This window comes from Vulpes vulpes, chromosome 10, assembly GCF_048418805.1.
Source record: "Vulpes vulpes isolate BD-2025 chromosome 10, VulVul3, whole genome shotgun sequence".
Taxonomy (NCBI): domain Eukaryota; kingdom Metazoa; phylum Chordata; class Mammalia; order Carnivora; family Canidae; genus Vulpes; species Vulpes vulpes.
Genome location: NC_132789.1, coordinates 92,249,858 through 92,271,349, shown reverse-complemented (window position 1 = coordinate 92,271,349; position 21,492 = coordinate 92,249,858). Strand labels below are relative to the sequence as shown.

At 33.4% G+C, this 21,492-nt stretch overlaps 1 protein-coding gene across 4 annotated transcripts in view; it reads right to left on the bottom strand.

The window, feature by feature from the left end:
- The window catches only part of GRIA2 (glutamate ionotropic receptor AMPA type subunit 2), a 150,085-nt gene that overhangs the window by 4,433 nt on the left and 124,160 nt on the right, over positions 1-21,492 (bottom strand). The gene's annotated exons all lie outside the window — the stretch shown is intronic.

The following is a 21,492-nucleotide window of genomic DNA, read 5'->3' as shown; positions in this document are numbered from 1 at the left end:
TACCTTATCAGAGTCAAAAAGAAAGCTGAGCAGAGTTGGAAAGTCCTACCATTTGAGTATCTGCTTATTTTCTCTTCACAATTTTCTCAACTGACTTTAATCCCTCTTGGGAAGGGGACTCTGAATAACCTCTTTCATTAATGTAATATAGGCGGTTTGAAATGGAAACTTGAAATTGAAAACTTACTTTTAGATTCATGAGATTTTGGGGGCTTTGCGCTTTTTACTCTAAAGAATTTAAAAAATATATAATCTTTATCTTAGAAGCAAGGATAAATCCAGTCATTCTAAGCAAACATAATGTAATTCCAAATTTGTTTAAAATACTGCCCTAGAAATTAGAGCAGATATATACATATGCATATACATATGCATATGGGTGTGTGTATGTGTACATATATAAATATAAACAAACACACATATGTACGTACTCTATTTTGGTGAAAATCCAGAGACGAGTGTAAATAAAGTATGAGGCAGGCTTATATTGCTGAAGTTTATAATTCAGGTTACAGTGAGAGGTGCTCGGACATTGGTTGCACCTCTTCACTATCTCCATCCGAATAGGGACTGCTATATAGAGACAGCCCATGGACCATATCGGCCCAGTGGTCTCTGCTGTGAGATGTCCTCCCAAAAAATACTTCACCCTAAACCTACTTATTAATAATATTTTATTATCCAATAATGTTCTAAACCATTCTTATCTGTTTCTATTTCTAAACACTGCCCCTTCTTGAGAAAATATATCTAAAACTTAATTATCTGACAAATCGTGCTTTGTTTCTGTAGTGAGTTCATCCATGACAGTGAAAACTCCATCAGTCCCCAACGAGGGAAGTTTTATCTTCATAACCCTCATGGTGTCTAGTGCATCTTGCACATAAAAGATTCATAATTAATGTACGCTAACTGAATACCCTGGGAATTGGTTAGAAAGAAGAAGACCATCTTTGCTTTATCTGCATCTTTGCCTATTTTAGAAGTGATTTATACAATTTTTTCTCCTACATTTTATTCATAGTCTCTATCAAATCAAAAGATGCTGCATTAGTTGAATTCGACTATATATCATGCTATCTCATTAAACTTCAAGATCTTTTTGTAACATGAATTTCCACAAAAATAGGTAATATAATGTTTTGGAAAAAAATCATATGCTGATAAAGAAGAGCTCAAAATCTAATTATAGAATAATTGTATCAAATCATTCATTAAATATTAATTATTCCAAGTTTGAAATGCCAATTTTGAGACATAAATATATTTCATTAAATGCTTCATAAATAGATATGCCCTTCAGGGAATATCTAAAACTTGACAATGATGTAAAAGAAAAAATAGAAAAAAAATTTTTAAGAGTTTATTTCTTTATTCATGAGAGACAGAGAGAAAGAGGCAGAGACATAGGCAGAGAGAGAAGCAGGCTCCCTGCGGGGAGCCTGATGTGGCACTCGATCCCAGGACCCCAGAATCACAACCTAAGCCGAAGGCAGATGCTCAACCATTGAGCTACCCAGGTGCCACGAAAAAATAGAAATTAAACTTCAAAGTCTTTATGAAAAAAAAGACTTAAAGAAATTAAAAATTACAGTTGTTTTTTAAGATTTACATATTCAAGTTGTTCCAAACATACTTTAAAAAAAATTTCCAGTAGAATTAACATACAGTTTTATATTACTTCCAGGTATATAATATAGTGATTCAACAATTCTATACATTACTCAGTGTTCATCATGTCATGCATGGTAAGTATACTCTTACCACCTTCACCTATTTTACCCATCCCATCACCTACTTCCCCTCTGGTAACCATGAGTTTGTTCCCTATATTTAAAAGACTGTCTTTTTTGTTTTTAAAGATGAAATTTTTGAAGGGACAATTTAAATGACTTGAAATACGTAAAAAATAATATTCATTGAGTGAATAAATATTTCATGTTTCACTCATAAAATCTTTCCAGTTAGTTTAAAGATATTTTTCAATATATGAATAAAATATTATTTCTAAGCAGTAGGGGATTTTAAAATGCAATCTGAAAAAAAAATATAGCTCTAGCGGGTTTTTTTTTAAAAAAAGATTTGTTTATTTGAGAGACAGAGAGGGAGGTGTGAGTAGGGGGAGGAGAAGGAGCAAAAGAGAGAAACTCAGGCAGACTCCGCACCAAACATGGAGCCCTTCGTGGGGCTCAGTCTCGCTACCCTGAGATCATGACCAAAGTGGAAACAAAGTATAGGATGTTCATCCGAGTGAACCACCCAGATGCCCCTAATTATAATGTTTTGACAGAACTACTCAATCTCTGTGTTTGTAGTTTTGAATCATTTAGAAAATATACAACTTCTGATACAGCAATCTAGAAATGTAAGTTCTACTAAGTTAAATCAGTCACTTTTTGTGATTAGGCTTCACATGTATTATAATATGGCATATTTTTTAACTGAGTAGGATTTTATGATATAATGGCAGATTAATAAAAAATCTGTAATTTAATATATCTATACATTATAAAGTATCTGTTGATTGATACTACATAAAATTAAAAGTAATTTTTCTCATAGGTCAGAGTTTTTGGAAGATACGTACATTTTTCCCAATGGGTTCGTTCATTTGTCTTCCAGTTATTAGTTTGCTGTTTACTTCCTTAACAAGGTTAACGGAATGTTTTCATGACCATATCTGTTCAAAAACCATTTGTTTGAACAGATTTGGCCAAAGGTACACAAGGAGGGTAATTCGTGAACAATTTAATACTGTTTTGTTGAAAGCTTCATTCAAGACTTTTGATTTGAACTTTCTAGCTGCCTTAAAAAAAAAAAGAATAGAAACAATCTGACTAGATATTTTCTGAAAGACAGCTCAGAGAATCTGTGTATAATTTTTATTGACAACTTCAGGAAAATTATTAGTCTGAACTAAATAAGTAAATAGATGATGTTTAGAAATTCAAATCCACAACAACTGAAAAAGAAACCAGCAGAAAAGCAATCCAGAGGCAAAAGGAAACTCTCCCTAGGCTTCCCATCAAAGAGCCTGCATGAGAAACTATAGTTATTTTTATTGCCAGGTTAGTTTAGGTGACAATGTTTAGTTTGGCCTAATTTATGAGTTAATGGGTTATCTGATACACTGGAGAGCACACTACAATCTTCCTAACCACTCCAGCCTCTTGATAACTCATTTCTTAGAATATATTTATGGTAGACTAAAAAGAAAAATGGGGATTTTCTTTCAAATTAATAAAATCCCATGTGGTCAACTAAAGTAATATATATAAATAGTGTTCCCTATTAAAATTCTGTATCCCAGCAATTTACATAAGGACATAATTCTATAGCAAAAGCATCCAGAAAATTTGGCAACTATCTGGAAAATGTAGGTCAAATATGGATCAAATTGACTCAATTAGCCTTCATTGCATGGACTTTATTTTATTTTTTATTTATTTATTTTTTTAAGTGCGTGGACTTTAAAGATGGGCAATGATGGCAATGATGATCACTACCCCCCTGAGCAATGTCTAAAAATGAGCATGTTTGGGACATCTGGGTGGCACAGTGGTTGAGCATCTACCTTTGGCTAAGGTTGTAATCCCAGGATCCTGGGATCAAGTCTCACATTGGGCTTCTTGCTGGGAGCCTGCCTCTCCCTCTGCCTATGTGTCTGCCTCTCTCTCTGTGTCTCTCATGAATAAATAAATAAAATCTTTTAAAAAATAAATTTGAGCATGTTTTAGTGCAGTAGAAGAAAGAACACGGGCAAATCATACTGACTTTTTAAATAAACCACACATTGTCCTATAATTTGTAATACTGGTCCCGAGAGAAGAGAATGATGCAATGCAGGAGAAAAATGAAGGACTGGTATTGGTTTCTAATCTCCCAGGGCCATCTAAGCCTCTATTAGGGATGATCATAACTCCCTTTCCACCTCTCTCCCAAATCTAAGTACTGCTTCTCACCAGATTTAAATGCCCCCAATATATAGATATTTTAAAAAATCTCAACTATAGCTAAGCCAAGAAAGACTGTACTTTTGAAGTTTAAAGTTAAATCAAGGACAACTGTACTTTGAGGGAGTATGATAAAGTGAAATGGATTTCTTCAGGATGGCATTTGCCATCATATTTTGATGAGGAGATAAGCGATGATTTGTTAAGAGGAGACAAATGATACAGCTACCCTGTGTTTCTTAAGGATCCAAGGCTCATTGAACATGGCTCTTCAAATCTCTTTCTGTGGCTTAATATTAGTAATAGGTATATTGATTTCACTAATATTTCACAAAAATTACCATGTGAAATTGTAATATCTGCTTAGAAAATATGGCCACTATCTAGTGTTGTTGGGGAAAAGGTCCATAAAAACTAAGCAGACTAGGAGCACCTGGGTGGCTCAGTCGGTTGAGCATCAGACTCTGGATTTCATCTCAGGTCATGACCTCAGGGTCGAGAGATCGAACCCTTCACTGGGCACCATGCTCAGTGAGGAGGCTTCTTGAGAGTCCCTCTCTCCTCTCCCTCTGCCCCTCCCCCTGCTCATAATTTCTCTCTCTCTCTCAAATAAATAAAATCTTTTAAAAATCCAAACAGACCAGATATAATTATATCTAAGGAGAAGATGCCTTCCTTTGTTTGTGTGTGAAAGAAGCCAATAGTCATTTTAATTTAGTTTTATTTCTTCTTTATATATATATATATATATATATTAATATAAGCATTAATTTTTAAGACAGCTAATTAAGCCTATTCCCCCCTTAGGAAAAAATGACTTTTTAAAGGAAATGGTTATTATCCTTCTGCAACATACACATTTACTCAAGAATTAGTAGGAAGTATAGGTCCTGCACTGCAGACATTCTTTACTAGTCTATTAATTCTTACACCGTTTACCTTTTTTAAAGATTACTTATTTATTTATTCATGAGAGAGAGAGAGAGGCAGAGACACAGGCAGAGGGAGAAGCAGGCTCCATGCAGGGAGCCTGATGCGGGACTTGATCCTGGGTCTCCAGGATCAGACCCTGGGCTGAAGGCGGCGCTAAACTGCTGAGCCACCTGGGCTACCCCGTTTACTTTTTTAAAAATCTCATTTATCCATTAACTTCTATAAAATATCAAAATACCTACTCACAACGTCAGGAGAATATTTTGTTGCTGGAATGGGAATTCTAAATTATTTCAAAACACAAATGACATCTAAAAGTTCTAAGTGGAGATTTCCAAATGAAAGACATGACTTTACACCAGGAGTGAATTTATTGAGTATTTAGAACTGAGTATTTGAACCTTCTCTTCAAACATGAATAGAGATACTTTTCATGATAAACATTTTTTTTTTTTTTGTAGAAAAACCATAATGTCTGGGGTAGTATAACAACTAGTAAGAAGATGGCTCTCTCTCTGAGTGAAAGAACCTGACCTAAAGCATAATGAATACATATATTAGAATGTAAGTGGCTTAGTCAGAAGAGCATGTGAATCTTGATCATGGGGTCCTGGGTTCGAGCCCATGTTGGGTGTAAAGATTACTAAAAAAATAAATAAATAAATTAGAAAGTCAAACTGGAAATAACTTATTTCCTAGTCCATTTGGTTGACATTCTATAAGAATTTGCAACTGGGACAAAAGATAATTGCCCTTCATTTTAGAATTTTACCCTTTTGCCTAATGCTTTATATGGAACTCATAGGATGGCTCATTGCTTCATTGCAGGTGGCAGCCAAAATTCAAACTGTTCCTGGAAACGACTAGAGTTGGCAGGCAAAAAAGAATTTCACACAGGTCTTATTCTTTCCTGTTAAATCTGCAACCCTACAAAAAAATACTTGTATGTTTTCTGAGTAGCAGTTACTTATTTGAGATTAGAATTTTAAAAGTTCACTAGCATACATGGGAGTTTTAAGTTTTAATAGTAGAGTCACCCTGCATATAGACTGAATTTGTTGTCCATCACTTAGATGTAATTTCCAACATAAACAACATGTAGTCAAATTGAATCAAGGGAATCTTTGAATTTTAAATTGAGTGCTCCTTGTCACTCTGTATCATGCATCATTTGAAGTCTTTCCATCCCACCATCTCTTCGATTGAAGCTAAAGTAACATTGACTTTTAAAGCTTTATCCTTCAATAGTTTCCCTAACTATATATATTAAATGTGAATGGTGTTTAAAGGTAAAGGTTATAAAATAGTTTTTGTGAAATTATTACAAAACAAGTCATAGGAGGAAAAAAACATGCAGCCTTATTAAGGACAAAGGAGAATGGTTAGAGAAATAGGAGAAAATGTGAGAAAGTACTGGAGTTTCACAAATTAAGGGAGGAATGGGTATCAAAAGAATTTGCACAAATACAGTACAGTTTTTACAAAGCATGAAAATACACACAAAACATTTCAATTTGGTCAGAAAGGCATTTAGTGATCCTTTGAGGAAAGCAATTTTCAGAGTTCTTAAGGAGACCAGATTTGAAAGAAGGAAGGAGAAAATGGCTAGTCCTGGGGGAAAAAAAGGCTCTGGGAAACAAATTTATGGATTTATTAGCTCAATAGGAGGAAGAAGAGAAATTGAAGATAAAGGAGAGCACTGCCACAAGACAGACTTTTCAAAATTACAGCCCATCTGAACATGGATGGAAGACAAGGGAGATGGAAAGGCTAAAAACTAATTAGGGTATACATTTTAGAGTGACGTCTTTGATAATTAGAAAGAGATGTTGTCAAAGGCCAGGCAGAGATTTTAGCATTACAGAAAATGGCACTGCTCTTCCTCCAACACTGGAAGAGGAAAAACTTGAAGAATGGAATTATATTGGGAAATATCAGAGCCAAATCTACTTTCATGGCTGTGTTCAGCACTGAAAGTGGCTTTGTTTTAATGGAGATTCCCCCAGTAGAAATCCCATTAATGAAAATTATGAATTAGAATATAATTTATTTCTTCAACATACTTAAAAAGTATTTGATTTAGATTATTTGTAAGAAAGCAAAATACCTAAAATATAAGTTCATTTTATATGGACTTATTCCCGGGAGTCTCATAGCATGTATATCAAGAAAACACTGTATTTATATTCCAAATACAAATTCATTCTTAAGGTTATGAGCTGAGAACATGGAGCAAAACATAAATAAAAACAACATAATAAAACTCAAAAGTGCTTTGAAACTTGGCCCCTATTTCATATTTTGATACTACTTCTTCAATTTACTTGCCAATACAACAGAAACACAGAAAATGAAAGGGAGGGGGGATAAAAGAAACCATAGAAACCTAAAATATGTTCAGTATTTCAGGTATAATCATTAAGTGTAATAATATTCCTAGACCTCTTCTGAGTCTTTTGAAATAAGTTTTGCTAATAAAAGTTTATCTCATTACATGGATAAAAATAAAAGACTATTTACTTTTAAGGTTGTTTTTGTATTTTTTTTTTTTTAAGTCTAAAAGGAAGCTCATTATTTTCCCTAATGGAAAAAATACAGCTGCAGAAATGGACCTCCACAGTGCAAATAAATGGGAAAACCAAGAAATTGAGTTGTATCAATACAGATTTTCAGGGAGTTTAATGCCATCAATGTACCACTTCTGACTCATTATTTAGCCAAAAAAAAAGAGAGAAAAAAAGATGAGTTTTTGCTCACATATTGATTTTCTTTTAGATGATCAAAAACTACACCATTTTCTTCATGTAAAATGTTAATAGGAATCATTTGAACAAAGTTAATAAGGTATTTTCGTAGACATTCTTTTGCTCACTTAGATTCATTAAAATTTGGTGTTTTAACAGTATGACTTTTAGGATTGAAAATAAAGGAAAAGTTTATATTCAAATTGTCAATTCTGTGAAGTTATGAAACAAGTAAGTGGGAAATATCCTTTGAATTGTTAAAATCAGGTGTATGGGGGAATTATCAGCATTATATATGATATCTCATAGCATGTTTTTCTTTTATGAAAATGAAAAAATTAGTTATTCTTAAAGGATTATAGTTAAAATATTTTATAGAAGTATGATTTGATTTATTGATTTTTGTTAGAATTTTTCTATAAAATTAGTCATTTATTTATTTATTTATTTATTTATTTATTTATTATCTCTATACCCAACATGTTGATGCTCAAACTTATGAGCATCAGAGAGATGCTCATAAGAGATATGCTTATGCATATGCTCATAAGCATATGATTAGAGATCAACAGTCATATGCTCTTTCAACTGAGCAAGCCAGGCACTCCATAATTAATCTCTCATTTTTAAGTAAAACCAATTCTCCAAACATTTTAACAAGATTCACATTAAGCTAGATTTCTAGCAATTTCTCAGCTTCTTGAAAATTAAAATGGTATTTATGAAAAAGTATAACTAAAAGGATATTAACAGCTTAAAGTTTTTGAAAGATTAGCACTAGAATGGTCTTTAAAAACCATTTACTATATTCCAAGCCCTTTATTTCAGTAGCAAGACTCAGGAAGATTAAATAACTTGTCTATGTTAGCAGAGTGAGTTATTCCTTAGAAGAACCAGGAAAAAGATCTGGATATCCAAATCTTCAATACATATGTTTATACGTTAAACCATAAAAATACTCAAGCATAGTGTTTAGGTAAGTAATGTTCTACTAAGAAGAAAAAGTCACTTGATAATATTGCAAAATTTAGAGCAATTCAGTTAAATATTATTGTATAATTTATTGATAAGTAAGCTGAGTTTTAAGTAGATTTGATCTGTTGTAGCATTTTAATCAACCAAAAAACAAAGCTAAGTTATATCTCAGAGTGCACTTTGGCATTTTGAAATTACTTTCAAATATGAAAAATAGAGTCAGCTTAATTAATATATTATTAATAGAATCATATGCTTTTGAGAATTTTCTGCATAGAAAGTGATATCTTTTAGATGTTTTTAAATTTTTATTTATTTTTTGGAGAGCTAGACCAAGTGGGGATGGTGGGTAGGGGCAGAGGGAGAGTGAGGAAGAGAATCTTAAGCAGGCTCCATACTTGACACAGAGCTTAATGCAGAGCTATGTCTCACAACCCTGAGATCATGACCTGAACCACAATCAAGTCAGATGCTCAACCAATTAAGCCACCCAAGTGCCTATCTTTAAATTTTAAAATGTAATTGGTATTTCCATGTTTTCATTTCCTTAAGATGGCTAAGTGATATGATTCCTGCAGTATACTACTAGTTGTCTCATATATTACCTACCTATATGTGTGAATTGATAATGCAAGAGGAAGAGCAAGTGATCTCCTATAATCAGATATTTTCCTTTTTAATGGGTTACTCAATTGACCTAGTTAAGGTTTATTTGAACAAAGATTACCTTGGGCCTCATCAATGTATTTGACAAAATATCTCATGTTATTTTTGTTGATTACAGGGAAAGTTAGGGTTTTTAGAATTAGGAGGGCTATGATTAAAATATCAATCACACTCAAAGAGTATTGGCTATTATTTATTAACATGCAAATACTGAGCTGAAGGGAAACTTGTATCACTGATCCCATACATAATCTCACTCAGTTCAGTGTTTCAGTTAATTTGGATAAAGACAAAAAAATAACAAAGGTTTCAAAGTTACAGATGTTTTTATGATAAATGAGAGACTCAATATTTCAACTTTATGGACTTGGGCAAATAGGCTTAAAATCAAGGTGAAATTCAACAAGGAAGAATGCAAAACCTGGCCATCAACTGCCTATTCATGGGAAATACATGAGGCTTACTGCAATTCATCTTAAAATCACCCAGGTTTTCAGTAAACATTTCTAGGAAAATCTATTAATATAATGCAGTTGCCACAAACACTAACTAACTTGAAGGTTTTACATGGAATTATAGAGTCTAGATAACAGGTGTAATTTCAAATACCTTGAGGGTCAAAAAGGAAATGTGAGTGAAATAGACAAGGATGGGGTAGCAGATGGTGTGGCTATAGTACCTGGAGAGTACATTCTCTAGTAAAAACACTCTTTCCCCTTTTTCTTTCATGTAAACACTCTGTTATCTGAAGAACACAAGTGTTCAAGATGAAACTGGCCTGAAATCTGAATTTTCAGATTCTGGCTAAGATCCTTTAGAATTAGACCAAGTCACATCCTACATCTGGATAATGCACTTTTAGAATACTACTGAAAAAGCTACATTCAAAAGATATAGAGACCAGAATAAAGGGCTTGAAAATATAGTTTAATAAAGAATGGCGGAGGGAATTCCGAATTCTTAGGCTAGATAATGAGAAAATTTATGGAAGAGATGATAGTTATCTTAAATATTTGATTCATGTGTCACATGAAAAAGAAAGCAATTACAAAAGTCAGAATAGGACCAATGAATGAAAACACTTAGGAGGCAAGTTTTAGGTTCAAAGAACTTTCTAAAAACTATAACAATAGAAACTAACAAAATGAAATTTAATGCTAAGTGGTAAGTTAACATCGGTAAGACACAGTCAATAATAGTTTGCATGATTAACTTCATAAATGTCATGATATTTCAAATATGAACAGAATTTGGGAGGTAATTTATGACCTAAGCCCTATGTTTAAAGATGAAAATGCTGACGCTATCTGAGATCACCAGGCAGTAAAAGGAAATTTATCTGTAATGTGAGAGCTTGTTTCTAAAACACTTTAATTGCACTTCTTTATCTAACCTCAACATGGCATCTACAGGAAGAGGGAATTTTAAGTATAGCCTTTTTTTTAAGCAATTAAAAGATGTATTCAATTATGGGCAAATTGTTTTCTGCTGACATGCTAATTATAATTTAAAAGACTGTGATATTCTTTTTCGTTATGCATGAACAAATTTTCTGGGGAGCATAGTTCTTTTCAGAAACACTACTATACTATGTGCACTGTATTCTTTAACAACATACCATTACTTCAGCAAATAAGCAAATATTTCTACACGTCCCAGTGTCAGGTTTCACGTTGGTGTTTCTGTATCCCAAGGTTACACAAAAAAAATAAGGAAGTCCCAATACAAGGACTAAATTTCTTTTATTAATTTTTAAATTTTTTTTAAAATTTTTTTATTTATTTATGATAGTCACAGAGGGAGAGAGAGAGGCAGAGACACAGGCAGAGGGAGAAGCGGGCTCCATGCACCGGGAGCCCGATGTGGGATTCGATCCCGGGTCTCCAGGATCGCACCCTGGGCCAAAGGCAGGCGCCAAACCGCTGCGCCACCCAGGGATCCTGCTTTTATTAATTTTATTTAAGAAATTTTAATTTAAAAAAGGATGGTTGCTTAAGTGTGAACCCATTCTTTAATCATCTCCCCCCATCCACAATGTTTTACATAGTGTTATATTTTATATCCTTTTATTTTATGAATAACTTGACCAATTTTACAGAAATATTTATACTTACTGTTTTTGCTTTTGTTGTTATTTTAAAGATTTTTAATTTATTTATTCATGAAAGACAGAGAGAGAGGCAGAGACATAGGCAAAGGGAGAAGCAGGCACCTCCTGGGGAGTTTGATGTAGGACTCGATCCCAGGACCCCAGGATCACAACCTGAGTCAAAGGCAGATGCTCAGCCACTGAGCCCCAGAGGCTCCCTCTTACTGCTTTTGTATTTTGTTTTGTTTTACTTTTCATACTCTCAATAATTAAAAAATGAGCAGAAGACATGAACAGACACTTCTCCAAAGAAGACATAGATGGCCAACAGACACATGAAGAATGCTCAACATCACTTATAACCAGGGAAATGCAAATCAAAGATATCACCTCACACATGCTTGAATGGCTAAAATCAACAAAACAAGAAACAACAGGTATTGGCAAGAATGTGGAGAAAGAAGAACACTCTTGCACTGTTGGTGGGAACGCAAATTGGTGCAGCCACTCTGGAGAAGTATATGGAGATTCCTCAAAAAGTTAAAAATACAACTACAGTATGATCCAGTAATCACACTACTGAGTATTTACTTCCAAAATACAAAAACACTAATTCAAAGGGATACATGCACCCCTAAGTTTATAACAACATTATTTACAATAGGCAGGATATGGAAGCAGCCCAAACGTCCATCAATAGATGAATAGATAAAGATGTGGGGTGTGTGCGTGTATAATGGAATATTATTTACCCATAAAAAGAATGAAATCTTGCCATTTCCTAGTCACAGATGGAGCTAGAGATTATAATGTTGAATGAAATCAGTCAGAGAAAGACGTATATCATATGATTTCATTCATTTGTGGAATTTAAGAAACAAATGACCAGAGGAAAAGGAGAGAGAGAGAGAATCCAAGAAACATATTCTTAACTATAGAGAAGAAATTGATGGTTACCAGAAGGGAGGTGGGTGGAGGGATGGGTGAAAAAGGATATGGGGATGAAAAAATACACTTCTCATGATGAGCATGGAGTAATGTATAGATTTGTTGAATCGTCTTAAAAAATTGTTGAATCACGATGCTGTACACCTGAAATTAATATAACACCGTACATTAACTACACTGGAATTAAAATTAAAACTAAAATTTTAAACTTCATTAAAAAAAGAAAGAAAATGACTGAATTTCATTTTTAAATAAGCAAACAAACAAACAAACAAACAAAAAACCCCTTGGCATTCAGGGGAAGTAAAACAAGAAAATGGTAGCAAAGGAGAAAGGGTAGCAATATTCCGAGTGCCCATGAAAATACCATTAACATATACACATTGGGTCCCTTGGCTTGTAACTATTAATCCCTTTAGTAGATCAAAGACTATAGTATTTTCTATCTTTCTTACCTTCCACTATCACACTACTAACCAAATATGAAGTTTATTATATCTTGCAACAAACAATGAATACAAAAATGACTATATATATATATAACTTCATATATATGTGAATATACTAGCCCCCTTAAGATATACTTTATTATACATATTAAATATATACTATATTATACTGACCACATTAAAATTTCTATGCATTTATGCGTATATATACCTCATGATTGGTATACTTAATATTGAATAAGTATAAATAAAAAAAGAAAAAGTATAAATATTCATGCCTGCTTCTAATTTTGTTTTAATACTAATCTGCATTTTTTTTTTGCTTTCTAGTCACTGTTTTGTAAGAAGCAACACCACCATAAGATTTGAGAGAGATCTTATAAATCTAAATTTTTAAATTACAAAACACCTCCGAATAACATAGGTCCTTTCCGTATTTTTTGTTTGTTTTTCTTTTTCTATGTGTTATATGGGGCAGGTTTTTTTTTTTTTAATTTATTGTGGTAAAAAATATCACATGACATGAAATCTACCCTTAACAAACTTGTAAGTATACAGTATGGTATTAACTACATGCTTATTATTGTACAGAAGGTTTTTAGAACTTTTTCATCTAGCATGACGGAAACTGTATCTACTGAACAACAACTTTCTGTTTCCCCCTCCTTCCAGCCATGATAGCATTTTTACTTTCTGCTTCAATGAGTTTGACTGTTTCGATACACAAGTATAGTCATACAGTACTTGTCCTTCTGTAACTGGCTTATTTCACTTAGTATAACATCAAGGTTCATCCATTTTGCAGCATATGATGGGATTCCTTATTTTTTTAAAGACAATAATATTCCACTGAGTAATATACCACACTTTCTTTATCCAAATATCCATCAGTGGACACTTAGTTTGTTTCCGCTTCTTGGCCATTGTGAATGATGTTGTAATGCACATGGTAGTGAAAATATCTCTTTGGGATACCGATTTCAATTCATTTGAATAAGTAACCCAAAAGTGAAATTGTTAGATCATGTGATAGGTCTATTTTTAACTTTTTAACAAAACTGCCTATTGGTTCCCATCGGGCTGCATCATTTTGCATTCCCACCAACAATACACAAGGGTTTCAATTTCCAAGTGTCTTCAACAATTTTTATTTTTATTTATTTATTTTTTTCTAGTGGCCCTCCTAACTGGCGTGAGGCAATACCTCATTATGGTTTTGATTTTTTTTTTCCCTGATGGTTAATGGTGCTGAGTATCTTTTCATATACCATTGACCATTTGTAAGTCTTTTTCGGAGAAATGTTTATGCTCTTTGCTAAATTTTTAATGAGGTTAGTAGGATTTTTGCTACCAGGTGGTACAAGTCCCTTATATACTTTGGATTTGAACACTTTATCAGATACATGATTTGCAATATTTTCTTCAGTTCCATAGATGCCTTTTCATGCTGTTGATTCTTTTGCAGTACAAAAGCTTTTTAATTTGATGTGTCTACTGGTCTACATTTCATTTTGTTGCCTGTGCTTTTGGTGCCATCTGGCAAATCTTTGCAAAGACCAAAGTCATGAAGCTTATCTCCTATGTTTTCTTATAAAAAGCTATATAGTTTCAGATCTTACGTTTCAATGTTTAATCAATTTTGAGGTTGATTTTTGCATATGGTCTGAGACCAATTTCATTTCTTTGTATGTGCGTATCCAGATATCCCAACACCATTTCCTGAGGAGATTGTCCTTTCCATATTATGCAGTCTTGGATCCTTGTCAAAAATCACTTAACCATATATACATAGGTTTACTTCTGGGTTCTCTATTCTGTCCTGTTGGTTGATAAACCCATCTTTAGGCCAACACCATAAATTTATAATATGTTTTAAAGTCAAGGAGTGTAAGGCTTGTTTCTGTTTCACTTGATTGGTTTAACTATTTCTTACTCTTCATGATTCTATATGAATTTTAGGATTTTTTTTTCTATTTCTGAAAAAAAAGACTTTGGGATTTTGATAGGGATTGTAATTTATCTTTAAATCATGGGGTAGTATACACTTTCAACAATATTAAATCTTTCAATCCATGAACAAAGACTTATTCCCACTTATTTGTGTCTTGTTTAATTTCTTACAGCAATCTTTGGAGTTTTCGGTGAATAATTTTTTTTTTTGCCTTCTTGGATTAGTTCATTTTTAAGTATCCTATTCTTTTTGATGCTATTGTAAAGGAGATTGTTTTCTTAATTCCCTTTTCAGATGGTTCATTGTTAGTATGTAGAAATGCAACTGGTTTTTGAAGGTTTCATCTTGCAACTTTGCTGAGTTTATTAGTTGTAACAGTTTTTGGGAGAGGTGGGGTTGGTGGAATTTTTTGAGTTTTCTACATATTAGAATATGTGATCTCTGAAAAGAGATCATTTCTTTTCCAATTTGGATTACTTCTTTTTCTTACCTAACTGGTCTAGCTAGGATTTCTTATACTATGCCAAATAAAAGTGGTAATAAAGGGGCATCCTTGTCTTATTCCTGATTTAGAAGAAAGATTTCAGTTTCATCACTGGGTATGATGTCAGCTATGGTTTCAAATGTGGACTTTATTATGTTGAGGTAATTTTTTAAAGAATATTTTATTTATTTATTCATGAGACACACACATACACACACACACAGAGGCAGAGACATAGGCAGAGGGAGAAACAGTCTCCATGCAGGGAGCCCAGCAGGGGACTCGATCCCGGGACCCTAGGATCACACTGTGAGCCGAAGGCAGATGCTCAACCACTGAGCCACATAGACATCCCTGGTGAGGTAAGTTATTTCTCTACTTAGTTGATTATTTTTATCATGGAAGGGTGTTCAATCTTGTCCAGTGCTTTATCTGCATCTATTGTGATGATCATGAGATTTTTATTCTTCTTTCTGTAATTGTGGTGTTATTACATCAATTAGTTTTCATAGACTGAAAATCCTTGCATCTCAGGGATAACTCCCCTTAGTCATGGTCATCTATAATCCCTTTAATGTGCTGTTGAGTTTGGCTAACTGGTATTTTGCTGAGAATTTTTGCATCTATATTTTTAGGGATATTGGCCTCTAGTTTTCTTTCCTTCCAGTATCTTTTTCTGGCTTGGTATCAGGGTAATGCTGGCCTCATAAAAGGAGTTTGGAACTGTTCCCTCTCCTATTTTTTGGAAGAATTTGAAAAATATTACCATTAATTCTTCTTTAAATGTTTGGTAGAATCCTCCAGTGAGCTTATAATCTCTTGCTCCTTTTGGTATCCTACCCTATATCTTCTGATCTGAGAGTTTCATCCATTTACGTTTAAAGTTACTGATAGGTTACCCTACTATTTTGTGAATTGTTTTCTGTCCACTTTGTAACATTTTTATTCATCTTTTCCTCTCTTGCCATCTTTCTTTGTATTTAAATTATTATTATTTTGTTTGCAATGACACACTGATTACTTTCTTACTTCTTTGTGTAACTTCTATAGGTTGTTTCTTTATAGTTACCTTGGAAGTTATATAAAACATTTTATAACCATAAAAATGATTTTAGGCTTCTAAGAATTTCACTTCAATTGCATATAAATACTCTTTCTACTCCTCCACTCCTAATTTATATTATCGATGTCAAATTAATCTTTTTATATTATGTATCAGTTAACATATTCCATATAGTTATTTTTATACTTTTATATTTTAATCTCTATGCCAGAATTAAAGGACTTAGACAACACTATTATAGTACTATGCTATTCTTTGTTAGTCTATATTATGTACTTTTATCAATGAATGCTGTACTTTCATATGCCTTTGTGTTAATGTCTAGCATCCTTTCAACTTAAAGGATTCCCTTTAATATTTTTGTAAGGCTGTTTAGTGTTGATGATCTCTCTCAACTTTTATTTACCTGAGAAAGTCTTTTATTTCTCTTTCATTTTTGAAGGACAGTTTTGTCAGATATAGTGTTCTTGGTTGGCAGTTTTCTTTCTTTTCCCAGCTTTTTGAATATATCATTTCACTTCCTCTGACCTACAAAGTTTCTGCTGATAAACCTGGTAGTAGTTTTATGGATACTCATGTATGTGACAAGTCACATTTCTCTTGCTGTTTTCAGAATTCTTTGTATTTGCCATTTGACAATTTATTATGTTTCTCAGTGTACACTTTTTTGGGTCCTCCTTCTCAGAATTCCTTGTGTTTCATGAACTTATTTCCTCCCCCAGATTTGGGAAGTTTGGGACCATTATTGTTTTAAATAAGCTTTCTGCCCCTCTCTCTCTCTCTTCTCTTTTTGTGCCTCCCATAATGTGTATATTAGTCCTTTCAAAAGCCCGTTAGGCTTTCTTCACTAATTTTCCTTCTTTTGTCTTGTTGCTTCTATTTGCATAATTTCAAATGCCTAGTCTTACATTTCCTGGTTTTTCCTTCTGTTTGGTCAAGAATGATGTTGAATCCATATAATGAATTTTTCAATTCAGACACTGTATTCTTCATTTCCAAAATATATTTTTAAAAATATCTTCTTTTTGTTGAAATTCTCAGTTTGTTCATGCATCATTTTTCCTGAGCTCTTTGAGCACCTATGTGACAGTTATTTGGTATTGTCAGATAATTCACATACTTCTATTTTCTTTTAGTGTCACTTTCTGGTGATTATTTTTTTCCTTTGACTGGGCCATATTTCTTTGTGTTTTTCATGTGCCTTTTAACTTTGTTTTGGGATCATGCATTTTTAAGAATAGCCACCTCTCCAGTCTTTATGGATTAATTTGTATAGAGAAACATCTTCACCAATCATCCTGGGTAATATTCTGAAGGCTTCTCAAACCTTTTCTGTGGATGTGCAGTCTTTGGACTTGTGTGTGTAAATTTTCAATTAGAGCAATTTGTCAGTATCCTTTTTCAGAAGCTTAGAATCTCTTGCTCTTTCCGGTATCTGTATGCAGTACTGCTGGTTCTCTGGAGCTGGCATAACCACTCAGATCTTTATTGTCATTGAGGCCCTAGGCTTATAGAGTGCTGTTCCCATTAGCACACCCAACTCAGGCAAGACAAAGACCAGTCCCTTTGGTACTTTACCAAAAGTCTAGAACATTGGATGCATGTTCCACTCTTCTCTTCCTTCTTCCAAGGGCATGGTTACCAAACTGTATTCGCTTCTGTTTGCTGTACCACAAATCCTCTGAAGCAGCAGCAAGCCATTCAGTTCTCTTTTGTTTTCAGCAGCCCCAAGATGTCTAGAATATCCCAGGTCCCAGTCCCTTGGGCAGTCACTCTCCCCGCAAAAAGCCAAAGCATTACCCTCACACTCCAACTTTTTTCCTCCCCAAAGGGAAGCTGGAAGTTGAAAGTTCTTTGCCACTTTCCACACTGACCTGGAGGAGATGATCTAGGGTGAATATATGCTAGCTCAAACCTTTGCCTTTGTTCGCAGCAGTTCTCAACTGCTTGCTCTTTTGTCAGTGTTTCGAATCATGCGACGCAGAAACCAGTTCCTCTAAAAAGTCAGAATATAGACATACAGTCCAGTCTTCCCTTTCTCTCCCCCAGGGAAAAGCCAAGAACAGGCACTTCCTCCCAATTATGGTGAATGTCATGAATTTTCTTACAGAGTTTGACATGGTTGGTTTGATACTCCATTCACAGAAGCCCCTTAACTTGTTTTTGGATTTCTTTCAAAGAAAACTGGTCAGTTTTGTGTTGAGGCAGTGTCTAGGGTGGGGAAAAAGAGGGTCTGGGGCTTCCAATTTCACCATCTTGGTGACATCACTCTCTTGACCCTTTCTCTATTTCTTTAAATTAAATCTTAAATAACATTTTTTTTAGGAGTGTGACATTTGTTTTTTCCAATTGTCATTTTATTTCTAAACTCATTTCCCTGTGAAAATAAGCAGCCACCTAATTAGCAACTTGTTTTTGGTAATCACTCAATTTGATCTGGAGCAATATTATATGCTGGAAACATGCATTGTACATTATTTAAGTATCAAGTTTTCCTTCAAATATCAAATGTCTAATTAAACAGCTCTTAAAATTTTATCAACAATATTTATATTTAGTTCAGATTTGATTCCAATATATTTAAATGATTGCAAAATTCCACTTCTCTACAAAACTATAAGTATAATTAAATTAAATAAGAATAAATAAGTATAATTATTAAAGTATACTAAATAAATATGATTAATTAATTACTATGGCAACTAGTATGAATACCACACAAGTTCTTTTATTAAATAATGATTCTTTTACTTAACCACAAAAATAAAGTGAGTTGAACATGACATCATCATGTTCAAGTTACCCCTATAGGTTTATACTGATATTGATCTTCTCTGAAGCATCTAAACAGGAATTTGGGTATGTGTTGAGATGAGAGATTAATTTTGAAATTTCTCCACTGTTTGAAACTTTTCTGCTAGAATAACTGTCCTCATGATTGGATGGTAGTGAGAAAGGAGCATTTTCTTTTAATATGGACAATAAAGAAAGCCTCTGTAATCTGATTAGAGTAAAATTATTCTTCTAGTGAATAATATGAGCTCTTAAGATCCCCTCTGTATGACAAGGGTGGTTTCCACATGAAGTGATCACATGGAGTACACATTAAATTTGCTGAGTATTGCCATGGAAAGAGGAGATGGCAAAATAATATAATTACTCTGGAAGAAGCTACAGCTTTGCACAATAATCATAATTCAGGAAATAGACATATTATTTTTTTTTCCTTCCATAGCACTTTGATCATAGAAAACATGGTTCAATATGTTCTCATAAATTTATTTATTTATTTATATTCCTACAAATTTGGGAACTACTGACTATACTTAAAGATCTTTAAATCGGACACTAATTTTTAAAGGAAACATTAACAAAGTCTCCTAACATTTTGACCTTTCTTACACTGTTAAACCAGTTAAATTTAGTTGAAATGAAAGAACACAAGCTTTCTCAGCAGCTTAGACTAAGAGTATTCTTAAAGTCTTTGTGAATGCAACGCTGTTCTCAGAGGTTTTGTGTAATGGTGAGAACAATGTAAATATCAGGAAAACAAAAAACAAAAAATAACAATAACAGCCTGACAATGAGAGAAGAAATGATTTCAAGTTGTTCTGGATCATCTAGAGAAACTTTAAACATGCAGAGGTGTCAGCTATGCAGATGGTTAAGTAGTAATCAGGTTCCCCCAAGAAATTTAGGAAGAAAAATCTCTAGTAATATGACCAACCATGCCATAAGTGACCTACAACGAATTCATATAGTGCTTATTGCTAATTTATTCATATTCAGCTTTTATTTAGCACTTAGTATTTAAGAAAACATTTAAATATTTAAGCATGAGTAAAAGGTCTATAAAGGTCTAGTTTGATATTAGTAGCTACATATATACATATGGCTATACCCATTTCATTTCTAAAATATTGAAAAATATGCATATGTAAATACATTAATATCTAGAAAGCTAGAAGCATAATATTCATATCTAGAAAGCTAAAAGTATATATATGTATATACATATATACACACACATATAAATATATATACATATTTCAACCTACACAGAAATTGAGGATACATTGGAAACAGTGATAAGAAGTCATTACTTAGATGTAATAAAATAAGTATAAAAAGCCACCACAAATCATCGAAATCTGTTCTATAAAAATATCAATAAAGAAATTATGCTATTTTATCACTAAATATAGGCAATAAGTGAAGCAAAATGTAACTTTAATGAAATAGTACTTAATGTATTTCCATAGGAAAGTTGTTATAATAGCTTAAACATTTTATTTGTAAACATTTTTTAATCAAAGTTTTTTTTTTAAAGATTATATTTAGTTATTCATGAGAGACAGAGAGAGAGAGAGAGAGAGAAGCAGGCTCCACGCAGGGAGCCCTATGTGGGATTCAATCCCGGGACTCCAGGATCACGCCCTGGGCCAAAGGCAGGTGCTAAACCGCTGAGCCACCCAGGGATCCCAAATGAAAGGTTTTATATGTAAATATAAGTAGATGTATTTAGGCCACAGAAGAATTGAAAAAAGTTTATAGCCTTTCTTTTTTCTTTTTAATTTTTTTTTTAAGTTTGTAGCCTTTTAATAGATAATTTAGGGGTCCCTGGATGGCTCAGTTAGTTAAGTGACTGACTCTTGATTTTGGCTCAGGTTATGATCTCAGAATTATGAGATCAAGCCCCCACATCAGGCTTGCACGGGGTGTGGAGCCTGCTGAAGATTCTCTTTCTTCCTGTCCTTCTGTCCCTCTTCCCAGCTTTCTCTTCCCTCTCTAAATAAATAAATAAATAAATAAATAAATAAATAAATAAAAATATAATTTAAATTATTGTAATTCTCTGGTAATTGTGATTATTTATAGTAAATCATAAACATATGATCATATCATACGGTAATAAATAATAACATTTTTATATGCAAATATTTATATATATATATGAAAGGAAAATTTCAAACTAGTTTTCACTCAGATAAGAAACATCTGCATTAACACTTTCATTTATACTATTTGTAAGCTCTACAAAACTCTATGATACTGTTTTTTTTATTTTAAGATTTTATTTATTCATGAGAGACACACAGAGAGGCAGAGACGCAGGCAGAGGGAGAAGCAGGCTCCTTGAGGGAAGCCCGATGTGGGACTTGATCCTGAAACTCCAGGATCAAGCCCCAAGTGGAAGGCAGACCCTCAACTGCTGAGCTACCCAGGCGTCCTGCTGT